The sequence below is a fragment of the Spermophilus citellus genome (genome assembly GCF_964194105.1).
Source record: "Spermophilus citellus genome assembly, chromosome: 17".
Taxonomy (NCBI): domain Eukaryota; kingdom Metazoa; phylum Chordata; class Mammalia; order Rodentia; family Sciuridae; genus Spermophilus; species Spermophilus citellus.
This window is the reverse complement of record NC_138199.1, coordinates 18,097,553-18,121,909: the sequence shown is the minus strand read 5'-3', so window position 1 is coordinate 18,121,909 and position 24,357 is coordinate 18,097,553.

Below are 24,357 nucleotides of genomic sequence, written 5' to 3'. Positions count from 1 at the left end.
TGGTGCCTGGGGAGCGCACTGTGTGGGTGCTGGGGTCACTCCCTCCCAGGCTGGGACACCCTCTTTGGCCTGAGGGGTGAAGCGTCCCTGTCAAGGCCACCTGGGAAACATGGAGGGCACCGCGGACACTTGCTCTTGGCCCACACTCTGCTGGGCCTTTGGCCTTTGCTGTGGCCCTTCAGGCACGCTGGTCCACAAAACCTGCGAGCCCAAGAATACTCACCGTGAGGGCATCTCAACTCCAAGGGCACACCCAAGGACCGGGATCCATCCCGCCTGACCCACCATTTCTTGGCCTTTCTGCCCCTGGGGCTGTGCTCCCCTGCACGCCTGGCACGCGCCCGGGATTGCGGAGGTCCCGGGGACCAGTGGATGCAGGGCCAATTTCTCAGGCTGTGAGCACATCTCCACTGGGGCCCCGGACAGCAGGCAAGCGCCACCAGGTGCTATCTTGGCCCCAGGGAAGAACCCTGTGGGACCTCTGGATCAGGAGCCGCGCCCTCCTCCTGGGCAGGATGGTGGGACATTTGGCAAAGGACATCTCCCCTCCATCTTGGAGGCACTGCTGATACCAGTGAGAGGGCGCCACTGTCCCACCCTGGCCCAGGTAACTGAGGACAAGGGGCCCAGGGATCCTCTGCAAAAGGTGACCTGGACTCTGAGCCCTGTGGGCGAGCGCCCCTCTCCCACCTGAGCTCATTGTCCAGGGTTCCTGCGGGGGAGCACCCTCAGCCCCCCAGCGCTCAGGCTGCTCTGGGTCCTGTGGGTGAGCGCCCCTCACCCGGCAGTGCTCAGGCAGCCCTGAGTGGGTGGCTGGCGGGGAGCAGCCCTGGCCCGAGGGGGCTCAGGCTTCCCTAGAGGCTGGGGGTGAGCGCCCCTCCCTTAGGCAGTGCAGGGCCAGGCCTGGTGGCTGTGGGGGAGCGCCCCCAGGCGGCCTCAGGTCCCCAGTGTGCTCTGGGCCATGCTGGTGAGCGCCCCTCGCCCTGCAGTGCTCAGTGTGCTCTTGGGGGGGCTGCGGGTGCGAGGTCCCCACCGCGGGTCCCAGCCCTGTTCCCTGTCCCCAAGATCCTGCTTGGGGAGGGCTCCTGGGACACTGGCATTGCTGCTGCACTGCGGCCTTTGGGTGAGCGCCCCTCGCCCATCGGCGCCCAGTGTCCTCAGGGTCCTGCGGGCAGGCAAGCGCCTGTCTTGCGGGGGTGGGGGTGGGGGCCCAGGAGGCTTCCCTGTCCTCCGGGGGCCTGCGGGTGAGCGCCCCTCGCCCGAGGGTCCTCGGTGCGCCCGGGTCTCCTGGGTGAGCCCCCCAGGAGCCCTAAGGACCAGTGAGCTCTGGGGCTTGCGGGTGACCGCCCCTCCCCCGCAGGTCCCCAGGCTCCCCTGTGTCCTGAGGCCCAGCGCCCCCCCCCGCGCCCCCCGCCCAGGGCTCAGTCCCCTCTGGGTCCTGTGGGTGAGCGCCCCTCGCCCCGCAGTGCTCAGGGGGTCTCCTCTGGGGCCTGCGCGGGTGGTGCCCCTCCCTCCCCAGTGTTCTGTCTGCCCTGGGCCAGGTGGTGAGCGCCCCTGGCCCGCCAGGGCCCAGGCTCCTCAGAACTCCAATGCCCCATGGTGCCTGGGGAGCGCACTGTGTGGGTGCTGGGGTCACTCCCTCCCAGGCTGGGACACCCTCTTTGGCCTGAGGGGTGAAGCGTCCCTGTCAAGGCCACCTGGGAAACATGGAGGGCACCGCGGACACTTGCTCTTGGCCCACACTCTGCTGGGCCTTTGGCCTTTGCTGTGGCCCTTCAGGCACGCTGGTCCACAAAACCTGCGAGCCCAAGAATACTCACCGTGAGGGCATCTCAACTCCAAGGGCACACCCAAGGACCGGGATCCATCCCGCCTGACCCACCATTTCTTGGCCTTTCTGCCCCTGGGGCTGTGCTCCCCTGCACGCCTGGCACGCGCCCGGGATTGCGGAGGTCCCGGGGACCAGTGGATGCAGGGCCAATTTCTCAGGCTGTGAGCACATCTCCACTGGGGCCCCGGACAGCAGGCAAGCGCCACCAGGTGCTATCTTGGCCCCAGGGAAGAACCCTGTGGGACCTCTGGATCAGGAGCCGCGCCCTCCTCCTGGGCAGGATGGTGGGACATTTGGCAAAGGACATCTCCCCTCCATCTTGGAGGCACTGCTGAGACCAGTGAGAGGGCGCCACTGTCCCACCCTGGCCCAGGTAACTGAGGACAAGGGGCCCAGGGATCCTCTGCAAAAGGTGACCTGGACTCTGAGCCCTGTGGGCGAGCGCCCCTCTCCCACCTGAGCTCATTGTCCAGGGTTCCTGCGGGGGAGCACCCTCAGCCCCCCAGCGCTCAGGCTGCTCTGGGTCCTGTGGGTGAGCGCCCCTCACCCGGCAGTGCTCAGGCAGCCCTGAGTGGGTGGCTGGCGGGGAGCAGCCCTGGCCCGAGGGGGCTCAGGCTTCCCTAGAGGCTGGGGGTGAGCGCCCCTCCCTTAGGCAGTGCAGGGCCAGGCCTGGTGGCTGTGGGGGAGCGCCCCCAGGCGGCCTCAGGTCCCCAGTGTGCTCTGGGCCATGCTGGTGAGCGCCCCTCGCCCTGCAGTGCTCAGTGTGCTCTTGGGGGTGCTGCGGGTGCGAGGTCCCCACCGCGGGTCCCAGCCCTGTTCCCTGTCCCCAAGATCCTGCTTGGGGAGGGCTCCTGGGACACTGGCATTGCTGCTGCACTGCGGCCTTTGGGTGAGCGCCCCTCGCCCATCGGCGCCCAGTGTCCTCAGGGTCCTGCGGGCAGGCAAGCGCCTGTCTTGCGGGGGTGGGGGTGGGGGCCCAGGAGGCTTCCCTGTCCTCCGGGGGCCTGCGGGTGAGCGCCCCTCGCCCGAGGGTCCTCGGTGCGCCCGGGTCTCCTGGGTGAGCCCCCCAGGAGCCCTAAGGACCAGTGAGCTCTGGGGCTTGCGGGTGACCGCCCCTCCCCCGCAGGTCCCCAGGCTCCCCTGTGTCCTGAGGCCCAGCGCCCCCCCCCGCGCCCCCCGCCCAGGGCTCAGTCCCCTCTGGGTCCTGTGGGTGAGCGCCCCTCGCCCCGCAGTGCTCAGGGGGTCTCCTCTGGGGCCTGCGCGGGTGGTGCCCCTCCCTCCCCAGTGTTCTGTCTGCCCTGGGCCAGGTGGTGAGCGCCCCTGGCCCGCCAGGGCCCAGGCTCCTCAGAACTCCAATGCCCCATGGTGCCTGGGGAGCGCACTGTGTGGGTGCTGGGGTCACTCCCTCCCAGGCTGGGACACCCTCTTTGGCCTGAGGGGTGAAGCGTCCCTGTCAAGGCCACCTGGGAAACATGGAGGGCACCGCGGACACTTGCTCTTGGCCCACACTCTGCTGGGCCTTTGGCCTTTGCTGTGGCCCTTAAGGCACGCTGGTCCACAAAACCTGCGAGCCCAAGAATACTCACCGTGAGGGCATCTCAACTCCAAGGGCACACCGAAGGACCGGGATCCATCCCGCCTGACCCACCATTTCTTGGCCTTTCTGCCCCTGGGGCTGTGCTCCCCTGCACGCCTGGCACGCGCCCGGGATTGCGGAGGTCCCGGGGACCAGTGGATGCAGGGCCAATTTCCCAGGCTGTGAGCACATCTCCACTGGGGCCCCGGACAGCAGGCAAGCGCCACCAGGTGCTATCTTGGCCCCAGGGAAGAACCCTGTGGGACCTCTGGATCAGGAGCCGCGCCCTCCTCCTGGGCAGGATGGTGGGACATTTGGCAAAGGACATCTCCCCTCCATCTTGGAGGCACTGCTGAGACCAGTGAGAGGGCGCCACTGTCCCACCCTGGCCCAGGTAACTGGGGACAAGGGGCCCAGGGATCCTCTGCAAAAGGTGACCTGGACTCTGAGCCCTGTGGGCGAGCGCCCCTCTCCCACCTGAGCTCATTGTCCAGGGTTCCTGCGGGGGAGCACCCTCAGCCCCCCAGCGCTCAGGCTGCTCTGGGTCCTGTGGGTGAGCGCCCCTCACCCGGCAGTGCTCAGGCAGCCCTGAGTGGGTGGCTGGCGGGGAGCAGCCCTGGCCCGAGGGGGCTCAGGCTTCCCTAGAGGCTGGGGGTGAGCGCCCCTCCCTTAGGCAGTGCAGGGCCAGGCCTGGTGGCTGTGGGGGAGCGCCCCCAGGCGGCCTCAGGTCCCCAGTGTGCTCTGGGCCATGCTGGTGTGCGCCCCTCGCCCTGCAGTGCTCAGTGTGCTCTTGGGGGTGCTGCGGGTGCGAGGTCCCCACCGCGGGTCCCAGCCCTGTTCCCTGTCCCCAAGATCCTGCTTGGGGAGGGCTCCTGGGACACTGGCATTGCTGCTGCACTGCGGCCTTTGGGTGAGCGCCCCTCGCCCATCGGCGCCCAGTGTCCTCAGGGTCCTGCGGGCAGGCAAGCGCCTGTCTTGCGGGGGTGGGGGTGGGGGCCCAGGAGGCTTCCCTGTCCTCCGGGGGCCTGCGGGTGAGCGGCCCTCGCCCGAGGGTCCTCGGTTCGCCCGGGTCTCCTGGGTGAGCCCCCCAGGAGCCCTAAGGACCAGTGAGCTCTGGGGCTTGCGGGTGACCGCCCCTCCCCCGCAGGTCCCCAGGCTCCCCTGTGTCCTGAGGCCCAGCGCCCCCCCCCCGCGCCCCCCGCCCAGGGCTCAGTCCCCTCTGGGTCCTGTGGGTGAGCGCCCCTCGCCCAGCAGTGCTCAGGGGGTCTCCTCTGGGGCCTGCGCGGGTGGTGCCCCTCCCTCCCCAGTGTTCTGTCTGCCCTGGGCCAGGTGGTGAGCGCCCCTGGCCCGCCAGGGCCCAGGCTCCTCAGAACTCCAATGCCCCATGGTGCCTGGGGAGCGCACTGTGTGGGTGCTGGGGTCACTCCCTCCCAGGCTGGGACACCCTCTTTGGCCTGAGGGGTGAAGCGTCCCTGTCAAGGCCACCTGGGAAACATGGAGGGCACCGCGGACACTTGCTCTTGGCCCACACTCTGCTGGGCCTTTGGCCTTTGCTGTGGCCCTTCAGGCACGCTGGTCCACAAAACCTGCGAGCCCAAGAATACTCACCGTGAGGGCATCTCAACTCCAAGGGCACACCCAAGGACCGGGATCCATCCCGCCTGACCCACCATTTCTTGGCCTTTCTGCCCCTGGGGCTGTGCTCCCCTGCACGCCTGGCACGCGCCCGGGATTGCGGAGGTCCTGGGGACCAGTGGATGCAGGGCCAATTTCCCAGGCTGTGAGCACATCTCCACTGGGGCCCCGGACAGCAGGCAAGCGCCACCAGGTGCTATCTTGGCCCCAGGGAAGAACCCTGTGGGACCTCTGGATCAGGAGCCGCGCCCTCCTCCTGGGCAGGATGGTGGGACATTTGGCAAAGGACATCTCCCCTCCATCTTGGAGGCACTGCTGAGACCAGTGAGAGGGCGCCACTGTCCCACCCTGGCCCAGGTAACTGGGGACAAGGGGCCCAGGGATCCTCTGCAAAAGGTGACCTGGACTCTGAGCCCTGTGGGCGAGCGCCCCTCTCCCACCTGAGCTCATTGTCCAGGGTTCCTGCGGGGGAGCACCCTCAGCCCCCCAGCGCTCAGGCTGCTCTGGGTCCTGTGGGTGAGCGCCCCTCACCCGGCAGTGCTCAGGCAGCCCTGAGTGGGTGGCGTGGCGGGGAGCAGCCCTGGCCCGAGGGGGCTCAGGCTTCCCTAGAGGCTGGGGGTGAGCGCCCCTCCCTTAGGCAGTGCAGGGCCAGGCCTGGTGGCTGTGGGGGAGCGCCCCCAGGCGGCCTCAGGTCCCCAGTGTGCTCTGGGCCATGCTGGTGTGCGCCCCTCGCCCTGCAGTGCTCAGTGTGCTCTTGGGGGTGCTGCGGGTGCGAGGTCCCCACCGCGGGTCCCAGCCCTGTTCCCTGTCCCCAAGATCCTGCTTGGGGAGGGCTCCTGGGACACTGGCATTGCTGCTGCACTGCGGCCTTTGGGTGAGCGCCCCTCGCCCATCGGCGCCCAGTGTCCTCAGGGTCCTGCGGGCAGGCAAGCGCCTGTCTTGCGGGGGTGGGGGTGGGGGCCCAGGAGGCTTCCCTGTCCTCCGGGGGCCTGCGGGTGAGCGCCCCTCGCCCGAGGGTCCTCGGTGCGCCCGGGTCTCCTGGGTGAGCCCCCCAGGAGCCCTAAGGACCAGTGAGCTCTGGGGCTTGCGGGTGACCGCCCCTCCCCCGCAGGTCCCCAGGCTCCCCTGTGTCCTGAGGCCCAGCGCCCCCCCCCGCGCCCCCTGCCCAGGGCTCAGTCCCCTCTGGGTCCTGTGGGTGAGCGCCCCTCGCCCAGCAGTGCTCAGGGGGTCTCCTCTGGGGCCTGCGCGGGTGGTGCCCCTCCCTCCCCAGTGTTCTGTCTGCCCTGGGCCAGGTGGTGAGCGCCCCTGGCCCGCCAGGGCCCAAGCTCCTCAGAACTCCAATGCCCCATGGTGCCTGGGGAGCGCACTGTGTGGGTGCTGGGGTCACTCCCTCCCAGGCTGGGACACCCTCTTTGGCCTGAGGGGTGAAGCGTCCCTGTCAAGGCCACCTGGGAAACATGGAGGGCACCGCGGACACTTGCTCTTGGCCCACACTCTGCTGGGCCTTTGGCCTTTGCTGTGGCCCTTCAGGCACGCTGGTCCACAAAACCTGCGAGCCCAAGAATACTCACCGTGAGGGCATCTCAACTCCAAGGGCACACCCAAGGACCGGGATCCATCCCGCCTGACCCACCATTTCTTGGCCTTTCTGCCCCTGGGGCTGTGCTCCCCTGCACGCCTGGCACGCGCCCGGGATTGCGGAGGTCCCGGGGACCAGTGGATGCAGGGCCAATTTCCCAGGCTGTGAGCACATCTCCACTGGGGCCCCGGACAGCAGGCAAGCGCCACCAGGTGCTATCTTGGCCCCAGGGAAGAACCCTGTGGGACCTCTGGATCAGGAGCCACGCCCTCCTCCTGGGCAGGATGGTGGGACATTTGGCAAAGGACATCTCCCCTCCATCTTGGAGGCACTGCTGAGACCAGTGAGAGGGCGCCACTGTCCCACCCTGGCCCAGGTAACTGGGGACAAGGGGCCCAGGGATCCTCTGCAAAAGGTGACCTGGACTCTGAGCCCTGTGGGCGAGCGCCCCTCTCCCACCTGAGCTCATTGTCCAGGGTTCCTGCGGGGGAGCACCCTCAGCCCCCCAGCGCTCAGGCTGCTCTGGGTCCTGTGGGTGAGCGCCCCTCACCCGGCAGTGCTCAGGCAGCCCTGAGTGGGTGGCGTGGCGGGGAGCAGCCCAGGGCCGAGGGGGCTCAGGCTTCCCTAGAGGCTGGGGGTGAGCGCCCCTCCCTTAGGCAGTGCAGGGCCAGGCCTGGTGGCTGTGGGGGAGCGCCCCCAGGCGGCCTCAGGTCCCCAGTGTGCTCTGGGCCATGCTGGTGTGCGCCCCTCGCCCTGCAGTGCTCAGTGTGCTCTTGGGGGTGCTGCGGGTGCGAGGTCCCCACCGCGGGTCCCAGCCCTGTTCCCTGTCCCCAAGATCCTGCTTGGGGAGGGCTCCTGGGACACTGGCATTGCTGCTGCACTGCGGCCTTTGGGTGAGCGCCCCTCGCCCATCGGCGCCCAGTGTCCTCAGGGTCCTGCGGGCAGGCAAGCGCCTGTCTTGCGGGGGTGGGGGTGGGGGCCCAGGAGGCTTCCCTGTCCTCCGGGGGCCTGCGGGTGAGCGCCCCTCGCCCGAGGGTCCTCGGTGCGCCCGGGTCTCCTGGGTGAGCCCCCCAGGAGCCCTAAGGACCAGTGAGCTCTGGGGCTTGCGGGTGACCGCCCCTCCCCCGCAGGTCCCCAGGCTCCCCTGTGTCCTGAGGCCCAGCGCCCCCCCCCCAGGGCTCAGTCCCCTCTGGGTCCTGTGGGTGAGCGCCCCTCGCCCAGCAGTGCTCAGGGGGTCTCCTCTGGGGCCTGCGCGGGTGGTGCCCCTCCCTCCCCAGTGTTCTGTCTGCCCTGGGCCAGGTGGTGAGCGCCCCTGGCCCGCCAGGACCCAGGCTCCTCAGAACTCCAATGCCCCATGGTGCCTGGGGAGCGCACTGTGTGGGTGCTGGGGTCACTCCCTCCCAGGCTGGGACACCCTCTTTGGCCTGAGGGGTGAAGCATCCCTGTCAAGGCCACCTGGGAAACATGGAGGGCACCGCGGACACTTGCTCTTGGCCCACACTCTGCTGGGCCTTTGGCCTTTGCTGTGGCCCTTCAGGCACGCTGGTCCACAAAACCTGCGAGCCCAAGAATACTCACCGTGAGGGCATCTCAACTCCAAGGGCACACCCAAGGACCGGGATCCATCCCGCCTGACCCACCATTTCTTGGCCTTTCTGCCCCTGGGGCTGTGCTCCCCTGCACGCCTGGCACGCGCCCGGGATTGCGGAGGTCCCTGGGACCAGTGGATGCAGGGCCAATTTCCCAGGCTGTGAGCACATCTCCACTGGGGCCCCGGACAGCAGGCAAGCGCCACCAGGTGCTATCTTGGCCCCAGGGAAGAACCCTGTGGGACCTCTGGATCAGGAGCCGCGCCCTCCTCCTGGGCAGGATGGTGGGACATTTGGCAAAGGACATCTCCCCTCCATCTTGGAGGCACTGCTGAGACCAGTGAGAGGGTGCCACTGTCCCACCCTGGCCCAGGTAACTGAGGACAAGGGGCCCAGGGATCCTCTGCAAAAGGTGACCTGGACTCTGAGCCCTGTGGGCGAGCGCCCCTCTCCCACCTGAGCTCATTGTCCAGGGTTCCTGCGGGGGAGCACCCTCAGCCCCCCAGCGCTCAGGCTGCTCTGGGTCCTGTGGGTGAGCGCCCCTCACCCGGCAGTGCTCAGGCAGCCCTGAGTGGGTGGCGTGGCGGGGAGCAGCCCTGGCCCGAGGGGGCTCAGGCTTCCCTAGAGGCTGGGGGTGAGCGCCCCTCCCTTAGGCAGTGCAGGGCCAGGCCTGGTGGCTGTGGGGGAGCGCCCCCAGGCGGCCTCAGGTCCCCAGTGTGCTCTGGGCCATGCTGGTGAGCGCCCCTCGCCCTGCAGTGCTCAGTGTGCTCTTGGGGGTGCTGCGGGTGCGAGGTCCCCACCGCGGGTCCCAGCCCTGTTCCCTGTCCCCAAGATCCTGCTTGGGGAGGGCTCCTGTGACACTGGCATTGCTGCTGCACTGCGGCCTTTGGGTGAGCGCCCCTCGCCCATCGGCGCCCAGTGTCCTCAGGGTCCTGCGGGCAGGCAAGCGCCTGTCTTGCGGGGGTGGGGGTGGGGGCCCAGGAGGCTTCCCTGTCCTCCGGGGGCCTGCGGGTGAGCGCCCCTCGCCCGAGGGTCCTCGGTGCGCCCGGGTCTCCTGGGTGAGCCCCCCAGGAGCCCTAAGGACCAGTGAGCTCTGGGGCTTGCGGGTGACCGCCCCTCCCCCGCAGGTCCCCAGGCTCCCCTGTGTCCTGAGGCCCAGCGCCCCCCCCCGCGCCCCCCGCCCAGGGCTCAGTCCCCTCTGGGTCCTGTGGGTGAGCGCCCCTCGCCCCGCAGTGCTCAGGGGGTCTCCTCTGGGGCCTGCGCGGGTGGTGCCCCTCCCTCCCCAGTGTTCTGTCTGCCCTGGGCCAGGTGGTGAGCGCCCCTGGCCCGCCAGGGCCCAGGCTCCTCAGAACTCCAATGCCCCATGGTGCCTGGGGAGCGCACTGTGTGGGTGCTGGGGTCACTCCCTCCCAGGCTGGGACACCCTCTTTGGCCTGAGGGGTGAAGCATCCCTGTCAAGGCCACCTGGGAAACATGGAGGGCACCGCGGACACTTGCTCTTGGCCCACACTCTGCTGGGCCTTTGGCCTTTGCTGTGGCCCTTCAGGCACGCTGGTCCACAAAACCTGCGAGCCCAAGAATACTCACCGTGAGGGCATCTCAACTCCAAGGGCACACCCAAGGACCGGGATCCATCCCGCCTGACCCACCATTTCTTGGCCTTTCTGCCCCTGGGGCTGTGCTCCCCTGCACGCCTGGCACGCGCCCGGGATTGCGGAGGTCCCTGGGACCAGTGGATGCAGGGCCAATTTCCCAGGCTGTGAGCACATCTCCACTGGGGCCCCGGACAGCAGGCAAGCGCCACCAGGTGCTTTCTTGGCCCCAGGGAAGAACCCTGTGGGACCTCTGGATCAGGAGCCGCGCCCTCCTCCTGGGCAGGATGGTGGGACATTTGGCAAAGGACATCTCCCCTCCATCTTGGAGGCACTGCTGAGACCAGTGAGAGGGCGCCACTGTCCCACCCTGGCCCAGGTAACTGGGGACAAGGGGCCCAGGGATCCTTGCAAAAGGTGACCTGGACTCTGAGCCCTGTGGGCGAGCGCCCCTCTCCCACCTGAGCTCATTGTCCAGGGTTCCTGCGGGGGAGCACCCTCAGCCCCCCAGCGCTCAGGCTGCTCTGGGTCCTGTGGGTGAGCGCCCCTCACCCGGCAGTGCTCAGGCAGCCCTGAGTGGGTGGCGTGGCGGGGAGCAGCCCTGGCCCGAGGGGGCTCAGGCTTCCCTAGAGGCTGGGGGTGAGCGCCCCTCCCTTAGGCAGTGCAGGGCCAGGCCTGGTGGCTGTGGGGGAGCGCCCCCAGGCGGCCTCAGGTCCCCAGTGTGCTCTGGGCCATGCTGGTGTGCGCCCCTCGCCCTGCAGTGCTCAGTGTGCTCTTGGGGGTGCTGCGGGTGCGAGGTCCCCACCGCGGGTCCCAGCCCTGTTCCCTGTCCCCAAGATCCTGCTTGGGGAGGGCTCCTGGGACACTGGCATTGCTGCTGCACTGCGGCCTTTGGGTGAGCGCCCCTCGCCCATCGGCGCCCAGTGTCCTCAGGGTCCTGCGGGCAGGCAAGCGCCTGTCTTGCGGGGGTGGGGGTGGGGGCCCAGGAGGCTTCCCTGTCCTCCGGGGGCCTGCGGGTGAGCGCCCCTCGCCCGAGGGTCCTCGGTGCGCCCGGGTCTCCTGGGTGAGCCCCCCAGGAGCCCTAAGGACCAGTGAGCTCTGGGGCTTGCGGGTGACCGCCCCTCCCCCGCAGGTCCCCAGGCTCCCCTGTGTCCTGAGGCCCAGCGCCCCCCCCCGCGCCCCCCGCCCAGGGCTCAGTCCCCTCTGGGTCCTGTGGGTGAGCGCCCCTCGCCCAGCAGTGCTCAGGGGGTCTCCTCTGGGGCCTGCGCGGGTGGTGCCCCTCCCTCCCCAGTGTTCTGTCTGCCCTGGGCCAGGTGGTGAGCGCCCCTGGCCCGCCAGGACCCAGGCTCCTCAGAACTCCAATGCCCCATGGTGCCTGGGGAGCGCACTGTGTGGGTGCTGGGGTCACTCCCTCCCAGGCTGGGACACCCTCTTTGGCCTGAGGGGTGAAGCATCCCTGTCAAGGCCACCTGGGAAACATGGAGGGCACCGCGGACACTTGCTCTTGGCCCACACTCTGCTGGGCCTTTGGCCTTTGCTGTGGCCCTTCAGGCACGCTGGTCCACAAAACCTGCGAGCCCAAGAATACTCACCGTGAGGGCATCTCAACTCCAAGGGCACACCCAAGGACCGGGATCCATCCCGCCTGACCCACCATTTCTTGGCCTTTCTGCCCCTGGGGCTGTGCTCCCCTGCACGCCTGGCACGCGCCCGGGATTGCGGAGGTCCCTGGGACCAGTGGATGCAGGGCCAATTTCCCAGGCTGTGAGCACATCTCCACTGGGGCCCCGGACAGCAGGCAAGCGCCACCAGGTGCTATCTTGGCCCCAGGGAAGAACCCTGTGGGACCTCTGGATCAGGAGCCGCGCCCTCCTCCTGGGCAGGATGGTGGGACATTTGGCAAAGGACATCTCCCCTCCATCTTGGAGGCACTGCTGAGACCAGTGAGAGGGCGCCACTGTCCCACCCTGGCCCAGGTAACTGAGGACAAGGGGCCCAGGGATCCTCTGCAAAAGGTGACCTGGACTCTGAGCCCTGTGGGCGAGCGCCCCTCTCCCACCTGAGCTCATTGTCCAGGGTTCCTGCGGGGGAGCACCCTCAGCCCCCCAGCGCTCAGGCTGCTCTGGGTCCTGTGGGTGAGCGCCCCTCACCCAGCAGTGCTCAGGCAGCCCTGAGTGGGTGGCGGGGCGGGGAGCAGCCCTGGCCCGAGGGGGCTCAGGCTTCCCTAGAGGCTGGGGGTGAGCGCCCCTCCCTTAGGCAGTGCAGGGCCAGGCCTGGTGGCTGTGGGGGAGCGCCCCCAGGCGGCCTCAGGTCCCCAGTGTGCTCTGGGCCATGCTGGTGAGCGCCCCTCGCCCTGCAGTGCTCAGTGTGCTCTTGGGGGTGCTGCGGGTGCGAGGTCCCCACCGCGGGTCCCAGCCCTGTTCCCTGTCCCCAAGATCCTGCTTGGGGAGGGCTCCTGTGACACTGGCATTGCTGCTGCACTGCGGCCTTTGGGTGAGCGCCCCTCGCCCATCGGCGCCCAGTGTCCTCAGGGTCCTGCGGGCAGGCAAGCGCCTGTCTTGCGGGGGTGGGGGTGGGGGCCCAGGAGGCTTCCCTGTCCTCCGGGGGCCTGCGGGTGAGCGCCCCTCGCCCGAGGGTCCTCGGTGCGCCCGGGTCTCCTGGGTGAGCCCCCCAGGAGCCCTAAGGACCAGTGAGCTCTGGGGCTTGCGGGTGACCGCCCCTCCCCCGCAGGTCCCCAGGCTCCCCTGTGTCCTGAGGCCCAGCGCCCCCCCCCGCGCCCCCCGCCCAGGGCTCAGTCCCCTCTGGGTCCTGTGGGTGAGCGCCCCTCGCCCCGCAGTGCTCAGGGGGTCTCCTCTGGGGCCTGCGCGGGTGGTGCCCCTCCCTCCCCAGTGTTCTGTCTGCCCTGGGCCAGGTGGTGAGCGCCCCTGGCCCGCCAGGGCCCAGGCTCCTCAGAACTCCAATGCCCCATGGTGCCTGGGGAGCGCACTGTGTGGGTGCTGGGGTCACTCCCTCCCAGGCTGGGACACCCTCTTTGGCCTGAGGGGTGAAGCGTCCCTGTCAAGGCCACCTGGGAAACATGGAGGGCACCGCGGACACTTGCTCTTGGCCCACACTCTGCTGGGCCTTTGGCCTTTGCTGTGGCCCTTCAGGCACGCTGGTCCACAAAACCTGCGAGCCCAAGAATACTCACCGTGAGGGCATCTCAACTCCAAGGGCACACCCAAGGACCGGGATCCATCCCGCCTGACCCACCATTTCTTGGCCTTTCTGCCCCTGGGGCTGTGCTCCCCTGCACGCCTGGCACGCGCCCGGGATTGCGGAGGTCCCGGGGACCAGTGGATGCAGGGCCAATTTCCCAGGCTGTGAGCACATCTCCACTGGGGCCCCGGACAGCAGGCAAGCGCCACCAGGTGCTATCTTGGCCCCAGGGAAGAACCCTGTGGGACCTCTGGATCAGGAGCCGCGCCCTCCTCCTGGGCAGGATGGTGGGACATTTGGCAAAGGACATCTCCCCTCCATCTTGGAGGCACTGCTGAGACCAGTGAGAGGGCGCCACTGTCCCACCCTGGCCCAGGTAACTGGGGACAAGGGGCCCAGGGATCCTCTGCAAAAGGTGACCTGGACTCTGAGCCCTGTGGGCGAGCGCCCCTCTCCCACCTGAGCTCATTGTCCAGGGTTCCTGCGGGGGAGCACCCTCAGCCCCCCAGCGCTCAGGCTGCTCTGGGTCCTGTGGGTGAGCGCCCCTCACCCGGCAGTGCTCAGGCAGCCCTGAGTGGGTGGCGTGGCGGGGAGCAGCCCTGGGCCGAGGGGGCTCAGGCTTCCCTAGAGGCTGGGGGTGAGCGCCCCTCCCTTAGGCAGTGCAGGGCCAGGCCTGGTGGCTGTGGGGGAGCGCCCCCAGGCGGCCTCAGGTCCCCAGTGTGCTCTGGGCCATGCTGGTGTGCGCCCCTCGCCCTGCAGTGCTCAGTGTGCTCTTGGGGGTGCTGCGGGTGCGAGGTCCCCACCGCGGGTCCCAGCCCTGTTCCCTGTCCCCAAGATCCTGCTTGGGGAGGGCTCCTGGGACACTGGCATTGCTGCTGCACTGCGGCCTTTGGGTGAGCGCCCCTCGCCCATGGGCGCCCAGTGTCCTCAGGGTCCTGCGGGCAGGCAAGCGCCTGTCTTGCGGGGGTGGGGGTGGGGGCCCAGGAGGCTTCCCTGTCCTCCGGGGGCCTGCGGGTGAGCGCCCCTCGCCCGAGGGTCCTCGGTGCGCCCGGGTCTCCTGGGTGAGCCCCCCAGGAGCCCTAAGGACCAGTGAGCTCTGGGGCTTGCGGGTGACCGCCCCTCCCCCGCAGGTCCCCAGGCTCCCCTGTGTCCTGAGGCCCAGCGCCCCCCCCCCGCGCCCCCCGCCCAGGGCTCAGTCCCCTCTGGGTCCTGTGGGTGAGCGCCCCTCGCCCAGCAGTGCTCAGGGGGTCTCCTCTGGGGCCTGCGCGGGTGGTGCCCCTCCCTCCCCAGTGTTCTGTCTGCCCTGGGCCAGGTGGTGAGCGCCCCTGGCCCGCCAGGGCCCAGGCTCCTCAGAACTCCAATGCCCCATGGTGCCTGGGGAGCGCACTGTGTGGGTGCTGGGGTCACTCCCTCCCAGGCTGGGACACCCTCTTTGGCCTGAGGGGTGAAGCGTCCCTGTCAAGGCCACCTGGGAAACATGGAGGGCACCGCGGACACTTGCTCTTGGCCCACACTCTGCTGGGCCTTTGGCCTTTGCTGTGGCCCTTCAGGCACGCTGGTCCACAAAACCTGCGAGCCCAAGAATACTCACCGTGAGGGCATCTCAACTCCAAGGGCACACCCAAGGACCGGGATCCATCCCGCCTGACCCACCATTTCTTGGCCTTTCTGCCCCTGGGGCTGTGCTCCCCTGCACGCCTGGCACGCGCCCGGGATTGCGGAGGTCCTGGGGACCAGTGGATGCAGGGCCAATTTCCCAGGCTGTGAGCACATCTCCACTGGGGCCCCGGACAGCAGGCAAGCGCCACCAGGTGCTATCTTGGCCCCAGGGAAGAACCCTGTGGGACCTCTGGATCAGGAGCCGCGCCCTCCTCCTGGGCAGGATGGTGGGACATTTGGCAAAGGACATCTCCCCTCCATCTTGGAGGCACTGCTGAGACCAGTGAGAGGGCGCCACTGTCCCACCCTGGCCCAGGTAACTGGGGACAAGGGGCCCAGGGATCCTCTGCAAAAGGTGACCTGGACTCTGAGCCCTGTGGGCGAGCGCCCCTCTCCCACCTGAGCTCATTGTCCAGGGTTCCTGCGGGGGAGCACCCTCAGCCCCCCAGCGCTCAGGCTGCTCTGGGTCCTGTGGGTGAGCGCCCCTCACCCGGCAGTGCTCAGGCAGCCCTGAGTGGGTGGCGTGGCGGGGAGCAGCCCTGGGCCGAGGGGGCTCAGGCTTCCCTAGAGGCTGGGGGTGAGCGCCCCTCCCTTAGGCAGTGCAGGGCCAGGCCTGGTGGCTGTGGGGGAGCGCCCCCAGGCGGCCTCAGGTCCCCAGTGTGCTCTGGGCCATGCTGGTGTGCGCCCCTCGCCCTGCAGTGCTCAGTGTGCTCTTGGGGGTGCTGCGGGTGCGAGGTCCCCACCGCGGGTCCCAGCCCTGTTCCCTGTCCCCAAGATCCTGCTTGGGGAGGGCTCCTGGGACACTGGCATTGCTGCTGCACTGCGGCCTTTGGGTGAGCGCCCCTCGCCCATCGGCGCCCAGTGTCCTCAGGGTCCTGCGGGCAGGCAAGCGCCTGTCTTGCGGGGGTGGGGGTGGGGGCCCAGGAGGCTTCCCTGTCCTCCGGGGGCCTGCGGGTGAGCGCCCCTCGCCCGAGGGTCCTCGGTGCGCCCGGGTCTCCTGGGTGAGCCCCCCAGGAGCCCTAAGGACCAGTGAGCTCTGGGGCTTGCGGGTGACCGCCCCTCCCCCGCAGGTCCCCAGGCTCCCCTGTGTCCTGAGGCCCAGCGCCCCCCCCCGCGCCCCCCGCCCAGGGCTCAGTCCCCTCTGGGTCCTGTGGGTGAGCGCCCCTCGCCCAGCAGTGCTCAGGGGGTCTCCTCTGGGGCCTGCGCGGGTGGTGCCCCTCCCTCCCCAGTGTTCTGTCTGCCCTGGGCCAGGTGGTGAGCGCCCCTGGCCCGCCAGGGCCCAGGCTCCTCAGAACTCCAATGCCCCATGGTGCCTGGGGAGCGCACTGTGTGGGTGCTGGGGTCACTCCCTCCCAGGCTGGGACACCCTCTTTGGCCTGAGGGGTGAAGCGTCCCTGTCAAGGCCACCTGGGAAACATGGAGGGCACCGCGGACACTTGCTCTTGGCCCACACTCTGCTGGGCCTTTGGCCTTTGCTGTGGCCCTTCAGGCACGCTGGTCCACAAAACCTGCGAGCCCAAGAATACTCACCGTGAGGGCATCTCAACTCCAAGGGCACACCCAAGGACCGGGATCCATCCCGCCTGACCCACCATTTCTTGGCCTTTCTGCCCCTGGGGCTGTGCTCCCCTGCACGCCTGGCACGCGCCCGGGATTGCGGAGGTCCTGGGGACCAGTGGATGCAGGGCCAATTTCCCAGGCTGTGAGCACATCTCCACTGGGGCCCCGGACAGCAGGCAAGCGCCACCAGGTGCTATCTTGGCCCCAGGGAAGAACCCTGTGGGACCTCTGGATCAGGAGCCGCGCCCTCCTCCTGGGCAGGATGGTGGGACATTTGGCAAAGGACATCTCCCCTCCATCTTGGAGGCACTGCTGAGACCAGTGAGAGGGCGCCACTGTCCCACCCTGGCCCAGGTAACTGGGGACAAGGGGCCCAGGGATCCTCTGCAAAAGGTGACCTGGACTCTGAGCCCTGTGGGCGAGCGCCCCTCTCCCACCTGAGCTCATTGTCCAGGGTTCCTGCGGGGGAGCACCCTCAGCCCCCCAGCGCTCAGGCTGCTCTGGGTCCTGTGGGTGAGCGCCCCTCACCCGGCAGTGCTCAGGCAGCCCTGAGTGGGTGGCGTGGCGGGGAGCAGCCCTGGGCCGAGGGGGCTCAGGCTTCCCTAGAGGCTGGGGGTGAGCGCCCCTCCCTTAGGCAGTGCAGGGCCAGGCCTGGTGGCTGTGGGGGAGCGCCCCCAGGCGGCCTCAGGTCCCCAGTGTGCTCTGGGCCATGCTGGTGTGCGCCCCTCGCCCTGCAGTGCTCAGTGTGCTCTTGGGGGTGCTGCGGGTGCGAGGTCCCCACCGCGGGTCCCAGCCCTGTTCCCTGTCCCCAAGATCCTGCTTGGGGAGGGCTCCTGGGACACTGGCATTGCTGCTGCACTGCGGCCTTTGGGTGAGCGCCCCTCGCCCATCGGCGCCCAGTGTCCTCAGGGTCCTGCGGGCAGGCAAGCGCCTGTCTTGCGGGGGTGGGGGTGGGGGCCCAGGAGGCTTCCCTGTCCTCCGGGGGCCTGCGGGTGAGCGCCCCTCGCCCGAGGGTCCTCGGTGCGCCCGGGTCTCCTGGGTGAGCCCCCCAGGAGCCCTAAGGACCAGTGAGCTCTGGGGCTTGCGGGTGACCGCCCCTCCCCCGCAGGTCCCCAGGCTCCCCTGTGTCCTGAGGCCCAGCGCCCCCCCCCGCGCCCCCCGCCCAGGGCTCAGTCCCCTCTGGGTCCTGTGGGTGAGCGCCCCTCGCCCAGCAGTGCTCAGGGGGTCTCCTCTGGGGCCTGCGCGGGTGGTGCCCCTCCCTCCCCAGTGTTCTGTCTGCCCTGGGCCAGGTGGTGAGCGCCCCTGGCCCGCCAGGGCCCAAGCTCCTCAGAACTCCAATGCCCCATGGTGCCTGGGGAGCGCACTGTGTGGGTGCTGGGGTCACTCCCTCCCAGGCTGGGACACCCTCTTTGGCCTGAGGGGTGAAGCATCCCTGTCAAGGCCACCTGGGAAACATGGAGGGCACCGCGGACACTTGCTCTTGGCCCACACTCTGCTGGGCCTTTGGCCTTTGCTGTGGCCCTTCAGGCACGCTGGTCCACAAAACCTGCGAGCCCAAGAATACTCACCGTGAGGGCATCTCAACTCCAAGGGCACACCCAAGGACCGGGATCCATCCCGCCTGACCCACCATTTCTTGGCCTTTCTGCCCCTGGGGCTGTGCTCCCCTGCACGCCTGGCACGCGCCCGGGATTGCGGAGGTCCCGGGGACCAGTGGATGCAGGGCCAATTTCCCAGGCTGTGAGCACATCTCCACTGGGGCCCCGGACAGCAGGCAAGCGCCACCAGGTGCTATCTTGGCCCCAGGGAAGAACCCTGTGGGACCTCTGGATCAGGAGCCGCGCCCTCCTCCTGGGCAGGATGGTGGGACATTTGGCAAAGGACATCTCCCCTCCATCTTGGAGGCACTGCTGAGACCAGTGAGAGGGCGCCACTGTCCCACCCTGGCCCAGGTAACTGGGGACAAGGGGCCCAGGGATCCTCTGCAAAAGGTGACCTGGACTCTGAGCCCTGTGGGCGAGCGCCCCTCTCCCACCTGAGCTCATTGTCCAGGGTTCCTGCGGGGGAGCACCCTCAGCCCCCCAGCGCTCAGGCTGCTCTGGGTCCTGTGGGTGAGCGCCCCTCACCCGGCAGTGCTCAGGCAGCCCTGAGTGGGTGGCGTGGCGGGGAGCAGCCCTGGCCCGAGGGGGCTCAGGCTTCCCTAGAGGCTGGGGGTGAGCGCCCCTCCCTTAGGCAGTGCAGGGCCAGGCCTGGTGGCTGTGGGGGAGCGCCCCCAGGCGGCCTCAGGTCCCCAGTGTGCTCTGGGCCATGCTGGTGTGCGCCCCTCGCCCTGCAGTGCTCAGTGTGCTCTTGGGGGTGCTGCGGGTGCGAGGTCCCCACCGCGGGTCCCAGCCCTGTTCCCTGTCCCCAAGATCCTGCTTGGGGAGGGCTCCTGGGACACTGGCATTGCTGCTGCACTGCGGCCTTTGGGTGAGCGCCCCTCGCCCATCGGCGCCCAGTGTCCTCAGGGTCCTGCGGGCAGGCAAGCGCCTGTCTTGCGGGGGTGGGGGTGGGGGCCCAGGAGGCTTCCCTGTCCTCCGGGGGCCTGCGGGTGAGCGCCCCTCGCCCGAGGGTCCTCGGTGCGCCCGGGTCTCCTGGGTGAGCCCCCCAGGAGCCCTAAGGACCAGTGAGCTCTGGGGCTTGCGGGTGACCGCCCCTCCCCCGCAGGTCCCCAGGCTCCCCTGTGTCCTGAGGCCCAGCGCCCCCCCCCAGGGCTCAGTCCCCTCTGGGTCCTGTGGGTGAGCGCCCCTCGCCCAGCAGTGCTCAGGGGGTCTCCTCTGGGGCCTGCGCGGGTGGTGCCCCTCCCTCCCCAGTGTTCTGTCTGCCCTGGGCCAGGTGGTGAGCGCCCCTGGCCCGCCAGGACCCAGGCTCCTCAGAACTCCAATGCCCCATGGTGCCTGGGGAGCGCACTGTGTGGGTGCTGGGGTCACTCCCTCCCAGGCTGGGACACCCTCTTTGGCCTGAGGGGTGAAGCATCCCTGTCAAGGCCACCTGGGAAACATGGAGGGCACCGCGGACACTTGCTCTTGGCCCACACTCTGCTGGGCCTTTGGCCTTTGCTGTGGCCCTTCAGGCACGCTGGTCCACAAAACCTGCGAGCCCAAGAATACTCACCGTGAGGGCATCTCAACTCCAAGGGCACACCCAAGGACCGGGATCCATCCCGCCTGACCCACCATTTCTTGGCCTTTCTGCCCCTGGGGCTGTGCTCCCCTGCACGCCTGGCACGCGCCCGGGATTGCGGAGGTCCCTGGGACCAGTGGATGCAGGGCCAATTTCCCAGGCTGTGAGCACATCTCCACTGGGGCCCCGGACAGCAGGCAAGCGCCACCAGGTGCTATCTTGGCCCCAGGGAAGAACCCTGTGGGACCTCTGGATCAGGAGCCGCGCCCTCCTCCTGGGCAGGATGGTGGGACATTTGGCAAAGGACATCTCCCCTCCATCTTGGAGGCACTGCTGAGACCAGTGAGAGGGCGCCACTGTCCCACCCTGGCCCAGGTAACTGAGGACAAGGGGCCCAGGGATCCTCTGCAAAAGGTGACCTGGACTCTGAGCCCTGTGGGCGAGCGCCCCTCTCCCACCTGAGCTCATTGTCCAGGGTTCCTGCGGGGGAGCACCCTCAGCCCCCCAGCGCTCAGGCTGCTCTGGGTCCTGTGGGTGAGCGCCCCTCACCCAGCAGTGCTCAGGCAGCCCTGAGTGGGTGGCGGGGCGGGGAGCAGCCCTGGCCCGAGGGGGCTCAGGCTTCCCTAGAGGCTGGGGGTGAGCGCCCCTCCCTTAGGCAGTGCAGGGCCAGGCCTGGTGGCTGTGGGGGAGCGCCCCCAGGCGGCCTCAGGTCCCCAGTGTGCTCTGGGCCATGCTGGTGAGCGCCCCTCGCCCTGCAGTGCTCAGTGTGCTCTTGGGGGTTCTGCGGGTGCGAGGTCCCCACCGCGGGTCCCAGCCCTGTTCCCTGTCCCCAAGATCCTGCTTGGGGAGGGCTCCTGTGACACTGGCATTGCTGCTGCACTGCGGCCTTTGGGTGAGCGCCCCTCGCCCATCGGCGCCCAGTGTCCTCAGGGTCCTGCGGGCAGGCAAGCGCCTGTCTTGCGGGGGTGGGGGTGGGGGCCCAGGAGGCTTCCCTGTCCTCCGGGGGCCTGCGGGTGAGCGCCCCTCGCCCGAGGGTCCTCGGTGCGCCCGGGTCTCCTGGGTGAGCCCCCCAGGAGCCCTAAGGACCAGTGAGCTCTGGGGCTTGCGGGTGACCGCCCCTCCCCCGCAGGTCCCCAGGCTCCCCTGTGTCCTGAGGCCCAGCGCCCCCCCCCGCGCCCCCCGCCCAGGGCTCAGTCCCCTCTGGGTCCTGTGGGTGAGCGCCCCTCGCCCCGCAGTGCTCAGGGGGTCTCCTCTGGGGCCTGCGCGGGTGGTGCCCCTCCCTCCCCAGTGTTCTGTCTGCCCTGGGCCAGGTGGTGAGCGCCCCTGGCCCGCCAGGGCCCAGGCTCCTCAGAACTCCAATGCCCCATGGTGCCTGGGGAGCGCACTGTGTGGGTGCTGGGGTCACTCCCTCCCAGGCTGGGACACCCTCTTTGGCCTGAGGGGTGAAGCGTCCCTGTCAAGGCCACCTGGGAAACATGGAGGGCACCGCGGACACTTGCTCTTGGCCCACACTCTGCTGGGCCTTTGGCCTTTGCTGTGGCCCTTCAGGCACGCTGGTCCACAAAACCTGCGAGCCCAAGAATACTCACCGTGAGGGCATCTCAACTCCAAGGGCACACCCAAGGACCGGGATCCATCCCGCCTGACCCACCATTTCTTGGCCTTTCTGCCCCTGGGGCTGTGCTCCCCTGCACGCCTGGCACGCGCCCGGGATTGCGGAGGTCCCGGGGACCAGTGGATGCAGGGCCAATTTCCCAGGCTGTGAGCACATCTCCACTGGGGCCCCGGACAGCAGGCAAGCGCCACCAGGTGCTATCTTGGCCCCAGGGAAGAACCCTGTGGGACCTCTGGATCAGGAGCCGCGCCCTCCTCCTGGGCAGGATGGTGGGACATTTGGCAAAGGACATCTCCCCTCCATCTTGGAGGCACTGCTGAGACCAGTGAGAGGGCGCCACTGTCCCACCCTGGCCCAGGTAACTGGGGACAAGGGGCCCAGGGATCCTCTGCAAAAGGTGACCTGGACTCTGAGCCCTGTGGGCGAGCGCCCCTCTCCCACCTGAGCTCATTGTCCAGGGTTCCTGCGGGGGAGCACCCTCAGCCCCCCAGCGCTCAGGCTGCTCTGGGTCCTGTGGGTGAGCGCCCCTCACCCGGCAGTGCTCAGGCAGCCCTGAGTGGGTGGCGTGGCGGGGAGCAGCCCTGGGCCGAGGGGGCTCAGGCTTCCCTAGAGGCTGGGGGTGAGCGCCCCTCCCTTAGGCAGTGCAGGGCCAGGCCTGGTGGCTGTGGGGGAGCGCCCCCAGGCGGCCTCAGGTCCCCAGTGTGCTCTGGGCCATGCTGGTGTGCGCCCCTCGCCCTGCAGTGCTCAGTGTGCTCTTGGGGGTGCTGCGGGTGCGAGGTCCCCACCGCGGGTCCCAGCCCTGTTCCCTGTCCCCAAGATCCTGCTTGGGGAGGGCTCCTGTGACACTGGCATTGCTGCTGCACTGCGGCCTTTGGGTGAGCGCCCCTCGCCCATCGGCGCCCAGTGTCCTCAGGGTCCTGCGGGCAGGCAAGCGCCTGTCTTGCGGGGGTGGGGGTGGGGGCCCAGGAGGCTTCCCTGTCCTCCGGGGGCCTGCGGGTGAGCGCCCCTCGCCCGAGGGTCCTCGGTGCGCCCGGGTCTCCTGGGTGAGCCCCCCAGGAGCCCTAAGGACCAGTGAGCTCTGGGGCTTGCGGGTGACCGCCCCTCCCCCGCAGGTCCCCAGGCTCCCCTGTGTCCTGAGGCCCAGCGCCCCCCCCCCGCGCCCCCCGCCCAGGGCTCAGTCCCCTCTGGGTCCTGTGGGTGAGCGCCCCTCGCCCAGCAGTGCTCAGGGGGTCTCCTCTGGGGCCTGCGCGGGTGGTGCCCCTCCCTCCCCAGTGTTCTGTCTGCCCTGGGCCAGGTGGTGAGCGCCCCTGGCCCGCCAGGGCCCAGGCTCCTCAGAACTCCAATGCCCCATGGTGCCTGGGGAGCGCACTGTGTGGGTGCTGGGGTCACTCCCTCCCAGGCTGGGACACCCTCTTTGGCCTGAGGGGTGAAGCGTCCCTGTCAAGGCCACCTGGGAAACATGGAGGGCACCGCGGACACTTGCTCTTGGCCCACACTCTGCTGGGCCTTTGGCCTTTGCTGTGGCCCTTCAGGCACGCTGGTCCACAAAACCTGCGAGCCCAAGAATACTCACCGTGAGGGCATCTCAACTCCAAGGGCACACCCAAGGACCGGGATCCATCCCGCCTGACCCACCATTTCTTGGCCTTTCTGCCCCTGGGGCTGTGCTCCCCTGCACGCCTGGCACGCGCCCGGGATTGCGGAGGTCCTGGGGACCAGTGGATGCAGGGCCAATTTCCCAGGCTGTGAGCACATCTCCACTGGGGCCCCGGACAGCAGGCAAGCGCCACCAGGTGCTATCTTGGCCCCAGGGAAGAACCCTGTGGGACCTCTGGATCAGGAGCCGCGCCCTCCTCCTGGGCAGGATGGTGGGACATTTGGCAAAGGACATCTCCCCTCCATCTTGGAGGCACTGCTGAGACCAGTGAGAGGGCGCCACTGTCCCACCCTGGCCCAGGTAACTGGGGACAAGGGGCCCAGGGATCCTCTGCAAAAGGTGACCTGGACTCTGAGCCCTGTGGGCGAGCGCCCCTCTCCCACCTGAGCTCATTGTCCAGGGTTCCTGCGGGGGAGCACCCTCAGCCCCCCAGCGCTCAGGCTGCTCTGGGTCCTGTGGGTGAGCGCCCCTCACCCGGCAGTGCTCAGGCAGCCCTGAGTGGGTGGCGTGGCGGGGAGCAGCCCTGGGCCGAGGGGGCTCAGGCTTCCCTAGAGGCTGGGGGTGAGCGCCCCTCCCTTAGGCAGTGCAGGGCCAGGCCTGGTGGCTGTGGGGGAGCGCCCCCAGGCGGCCTCAGGTCCCCAGTGTGCTCTGGGCCATGCTGGTGTGCGCCCCTCGCCCTGCAGTGCTCAGTGTGCTCTTGGGGGTGCTGCGGGTGCGAGGTCCCCACCGCGGGTCCCAGCCCTGTTCCCTGTCCCCAAGATCCTGCTTGGGGAGGGCTCCTGGGACACTGGCATTGCTGCTGCACTGCGGCCTTTGGGTGAGCGCCCCTCGCCCATCGGCGCCCAGTGTCCTCAGGGTCCTGCGGGCAGGCAAGCGCCTGTCTTGCGGGGGTGGGGGTGGGGGCCCAGGAGGCTTCCCTGTCCTCCGGGGGCCTGCGGGTGAGCGCCCCTCGCCCGAGGGTCCTCGGTGCGCCCGGGTCTCCTGGGTGAGCCCCCCAGGAGCCCTAAGGACCAGTGAGCTCTGGGGCTTGCGGGTGACCGCCCCTCCCCCGCAGGTCCCCAGGCTCCCCTGTGTCCTGAGGCCCAGCGCCCCCCCCCGCGCCCCCCGCCCAGGGCTCAGTCCCCTCTGGGTCCTGTGGGTGAGCGCCCCTCGCCCAGCAGTGCTCAGGGGGTCTCCTCTGGGGCCTGCGCGGGTGGTGCCCCTCCCTCCCCAGTGTTCTGTCTGCCCTGGGCCAGGTGGTGAGCGCCCCTGGCCCGCCAGGGCCGAAGCTCCTCAGAACTCCAATGCCCCATGGTGCCTGGGGAGCGCACTGTGTGGGTGCTGGGGTCACTCCCTCCCAGGCTGGGACACCCTCTTTGGCCTGAGGGGTGAAGCGTCCCTGTCAAGGCCACCTGGGAAACATGGAGGGCACCGCGGACACTTGCTCTTGGCCCACACTCTGCTGGGCCTTTGGCCTTTGCTGTGGCCCTTCAGGCACGCTGGTCCACAAAACCTGCGAGCCCAAGAATACTCACCGTGAGGGCATCTCAACTCCAAGGGCACACCCAAGGACCGGGATCCATCCCGCCTGACCCACCATTTCTTGGCCTTTCTGCCCCTGGGGCTGTGCTCCCCTGCACGCCTGGCACGCGCCCGGGATTGCGGAGGTCCCGGGGACCAGTGGATGCAGGGCCAATTTCCCAGGCTGTGAGCACATCTCCACTG